The sequence below is a fragment of the Saccopteryx bilineata genome, chromosome X (genome assembly GCF_036850765.1).
Source record: "Saccopteryx bilineata isolate mSacBil1 chromosome X, mSacBil1_pri_phased_curated, whole genome shotgun sequence".
In the NCBI taxonomy this organism is placed as follows: Eukaryota; Metazoa; Chordata; class Mammalia; order Chiroptera; family Emballonuridae; genus Saccopteryx; species Saccopteryx bilineata.
The window spans coordinates 44,773,507-44,778,707 of record NC_089502.1 but is presented as its reverse complement, the minus strand read 5'-3'; positions in this window follow the sequence as shown (position 1 = coordinate 44,778,707).

The following is a 5,201-nucleotide window of genomic DNA, read 5'->3' as shown; positions in this document are numbered from 1 at the left end:
CTCTTTGAGGACCCTGCCCAACTCACTAAGGGTTGAAATTTATGCCATTGGTAACATGAGTTTGCATTGCAGTTTTCTAAAAATAAAATAAAATAAAAAGTATTCTCTAAGAATTCCAGGAAAGGTGAGGGGTAAGTGATAGAGACACACAGGGAAAAATAGTTGTGTAGCTTTATAGCAAGACCTGAAGCCCAACAGACACCAACTTTCTTGGTTAATCACTCCCTCTGCATGGTCACATCTTAATCTGTGATACCCAGATGAACTCTACTAGATCTATCCTGACAAATCCCAAAAAACCCCGCTCCACCACAAAGGTCCAGGTGGCAGGTGACCTCGGTGTGCCCTGAAACTTGCTGAGTAGCATCAGACCCAGCACTGACGCAAAGTTTAAATCAGTACTGATCTAGTGGAAAACTACCTGCTCCCCCTTGGTGACTCTGGGAGACTATTCCTCATGTAACTCAAACAATGCTTGAGGCTCTTTCAGTATCTGAGCCTAATGTGCAGCTAGCAAACATCAGCAGGTGTCAGGGGGCCTTTGGTCTTTTGATGGGTTGCCCCAACTCTGTACTGATGGCAGCCAGTCTCTGTACAATGCTAGGCCCATCTCATGTGCACCTAAGCCTAGCACACGAAGCTACAAAGCTTGGATTGTTTTGTAGCTCCTAGCAAGTAGCACAGGGATTCTCACAAGTAGCCTCTAACACTGGCCTGCACTGGAGTCCTTCCCAAAGAGCTCCAGAAAGATCACACCCAGTAACTGGTTTCAGACCACAACAGAGCACAACCTCGTTAGCTATATAAAAGCACATCCAAAAGGAGATCTCCAAAGGCACCAGACTCAGCTGTGGCAAATTTTGCTTCATGGAGTAAGTTCCTAAACTGCAGTTTGTACAGTGTGGTCCTGTCTAATCCTAACACCCAGTCCCCCTGAGTGTCAACCCCACCTACGGATCTACTAATAGCAATCAAAGATCAACTAAAAAGGAGTCACTCATATTCCACACAAGAGACGCTCTTGGAGCACCCAATTTGAGGAATCAAGGAGACTGCACCACTAAGCCCCACAGGATACCAACTACATAAAGCCACCTTACTAAGTTTGGGAGACAGCATATACACCTAATACAAAGAAACAAGCAGAAAGAGGTAGCCAAAGTGGGGAGACAAAGAGATATGTCTCAAATGAAAGAAATGAAAAACCACAAAATTTTAAAAAGGAAAAAAAAATGAAAATAATTTTTGAGCACTAGCAGGTATTAAGAATAATTATGAAGACTTAAGGTAGAAGCCTGAGTAATTCATTTTGTCAAAAATATTTAAATATAAATTTTAGCAGCCATTAATATATTGTTTAAAATATTGATGCAATTATTTGGTATTGGGCCCTACCTAAAGCTAGAGCTGCTGCCCCAGTTATGCATAGAAAAACCAATAGTCAATAAACTCCTCTTAACTTCTGTCTTTTTTTCACCCTTGAAGTTTGAATAATGAATTCAGAATCCTTTTAACGTGACTCCCTCTTTCTCTGCCCTCAGCTCTCCCCTCATCCCAACACTCTCTACCTTCTTTCTATACCCAGAGTATTTTGTTTTATAGAGCTCTTTGCAAAAATATCTCCTGTTTGATTCCATTTTATTTGAACATATAAAATTGTTTCAGCATCAAATTATTTTGTATTAACTAGATTCCTATTCTTCTCACTAAAGCAAAAATGAATTTGATAAGTGACAGGTGATGGAGAACAATATTTGCCTTGTAATCTCTTTTTACCTTGGTTTTGAATATTTGATTTATAAAGGCCATAAAATTTCTGAAATACTTTGCCAAAGTTCTAACTAGTATTCTTCATAAATTATAAGTTCATTTAGGCTTTCATTTGGGTTTTCTTTCAATAGATAATAATTTTATGTTATTAATATTAATGTAAAATATTAATCTGCCTAGTTGTTTTTTATTTCCCTTTTGCAGTTGATTCCAACTTGCAGGTAGTAGCGATCAATCACTAAGGAATCATTAGAAAATAATTCAGACATATTCCTTGTCCTCGTGAGCTTTAAGGTTTAGTGAAAAAGATGGGTAGTAAATAATAAAATAATTTAAAATATAATTAGAGTATTTAATTTATTTGTGTGTGTATTTTTCCGAAGCTGGAAATGGGGAGAGACAGTCAGACAGACTCCCGAATGCGCCCGACCAGGATCCACCCGGCACGCCCACCAGGGGGCGACGCTCTGCCCACCAGGGGGCGATGCTCTGCCCCTCCGGGGCATCGCTCTCCTGCTACCAGAGCCACTCTAGCGCCCGGGCCATCTTTGCTCCAATGGAGCCTCGCTGCAGGAGGGGAAGAGAGACAGAGAGGAGGGAGAGGGGGAGGGGTGGAGAAGCAGATGGGCGCTTCTCCTGTGTGCCCTGGCCGGGAATGGAACCCGGGACCCCTTGCACGCCAGGCCGATGCTCTACCACTGAGCCAACCGGCCAGGGCCTAATTAGAGTATTTATTAGTACTATGAAGGAAGCAAACAAGATGCAGTTATAGAAAATAGAGGATAGGGATTACTTCATATGGAATGGTTCAGAGAGGTTTCAGTTAGATGAAATATAAGCTGAGACCTAAAAGAGGAGCATGAACCAGCTCTGTTATGTGAAACAGCCGCAGAAGGAGGAAAATGGCACAGCAATGTCAAAGACTAAGCAAGAATGAACCTAATGTATTCAAGGAAATGCAGGCTAGAGCATCAGGAGCCAAAAGTAGGTGATTTGAAAAGAAGCAGGATTCACACCAAGGAGGGACACAGACAGGAATTTGGATTTTATTGATTGCAATGGTAGAACTACATTTAAGGTAGGAAATAACTGAGTATAATTTACATTAAAAAATAAATCTCTCACCTGACCAGGCAGTGGTACAGTAAATAGAGCATCGACCTGGTATGCAGAGGATGCAGGTTCAAAACCCCGAGGTTGCCGGCTTGAGCAAGGACTCACCTGTTTGAGCACCAGGTTACTGGTTTGAGCGTGGGATTATAGACACAACCCCAAGGTCACTGGCTTGAGATCAAAGATTGCTGGCATGAAGCCAAAGGTTGCTGGCTTGAGTCCAAAATCACTAGCTTAAGCAAGGAGTCACTGGCTTGGCCCCCAGTCAAAGCACATATGAGAAAGCAATCAATGGACAACTAAGGTACCGCAACAAAGAATTGACACTTCTCATTCTCTCCCTTCCTGTCTTTCTTTATCTGCCCCTCTGTCTCTTACAAATAAATAGGCCTGACCTGTGGTGGCGCAGTGGATGAGGCGTCGACCTGGAAGTGCTGAGGTTGCCGGTTCGAAACCCTGGGCTTGCCTGGTCAGGGCACATATGGGAGTTGATGCTTCCAGCTCCTCCCCCCTTCTCTCTCTCTGTCCTCTCTCTCTCTCTCTCTCTCTCTCCCTCTCCTCTCTAAAAAAAAATAAATTAATTAAAAAAAACTTAAAAAAACAAACAAACAAATAAATAAGTAATCTACTATTTAGAGGATGGGTCAGAGAAGGTCACAAAGGAAGCACATAAAAAAAGAGAATGTATAAGAGACTTGTAGGATATTCAACACTAGAGATGACAGTAGCTTGGAATATGTTGGTGGCAATAGGGATGAAACGTAGTGGCCTGAGTTAAGATACTTGTTTCAGAGGTAAAACCTACAAGAATTGGTGATGAATTAGTTATGAACAGCAGAGGGTAGGAACCAAAGGAATCAAGGATTCTTTTTAAGTTTTTGTCTCGAGCAACACTGTGGATGGCATTCCCATTTACTGTAATGAGAAAGGAGGGCAGGGAAAGGGAAAAAATTAAGCACCTTTTTGAACAAATTTGTGATGTCTTGTCTTCTGATGCCTTATAAGTCATTTAACCAGATAGGTTAAGCAGGCAATTGGATATGCAAATCATGCTTAGGTAAGTTAGGTCTGAACTTATACATTTGGAGCATATAGATCGGGGCTGGGAATCTTTTTGGCCGAGAAAGCCATGAACATCACATATTTTAAAATGTAATTCCATGAGAGCCATACAATGACCCGTGTACATTAGGCACTATCCAATAAAAATTTGATGTTGTCCCGGAGGACAGCTGTGATTGGCTCCAGCCACCTGCTACCATGAACATGAGTGGTAGGAAATGAATGGATTGTAATACATGAGAATGTTTTTTATTTTTAACATTATTTTTTTTTATTAAAGATTTGTCTGCAAGCCAGATGCATCCATCAAAAGAGTCACATCTGGCTCGCAAGCCATAGGTTTCTGACCCCTGATATAGATACTGCAAACTGAGGAAATGAATGAGGTCACCACAGACAGGGACCAGTCATGCACTTGAGTTCAGTTCCTTACCAGTGAAAACCACCGACTGACTGTCAAATAAGAAAACAGTGTTAATAAAAAATTGAAACAAAAAAAAAATAAAAAGAAACTGAAAGTTCACTTAACCAGTTTAATCAATTCAACACAAATAAGCAATTTCCTTTAGTTTTTGTTTCAAAATTTTAAAAATTAACATTTTTTTCTTATTTGACTGAATCAATCAGTCGTTTGGATGTCCTACAGTTACACAAGCATATAGTTTTTGCTGTTTATTTGACTTTACACTTCCCTTAGAACCAAGGCTTCAGTAGGTGGTAGATCAAATATTATTTCAAAAGGAAGTTTACTCCCTCTTTAACTTAATTTACTATCTCTGCAATTTTGACTGTAACTTATGAAATCTCACATGATTTAAACCTGGATACTTATGGGACCTCATGATAAATAAGATACTCTCATGTCCTTCCTACGAAAGTTCCCAGATTTACACTGACAACAATGGAAATCACGTGTTTCCAGGGGAAGGTCAACATCTTTGGCATTTCCTGCCTGCTATGGTTTGACAAATAATTCATTTTTGTTTTTGTTTTTAATTTTTTTAAAAAAAGATCTCTTGAAATAGCTGGCTTACCTTAGTGAGGTGGCCAGATGAGTTTTTTTTTTTAATGCTGCTTTTTTATTTATTCATTCTTTTGATCACTACACTTCTCATGCTGTAGATATTTATAACCCATATTAATTTATCCATAATATGACAAATGAGCTTTCACAAACATTATCTCAGCATGGTGTAATGGCAAAAACAATAGCAATGGATGTGGACACAGCAGACTTATACTGTCCCTTATGCCAT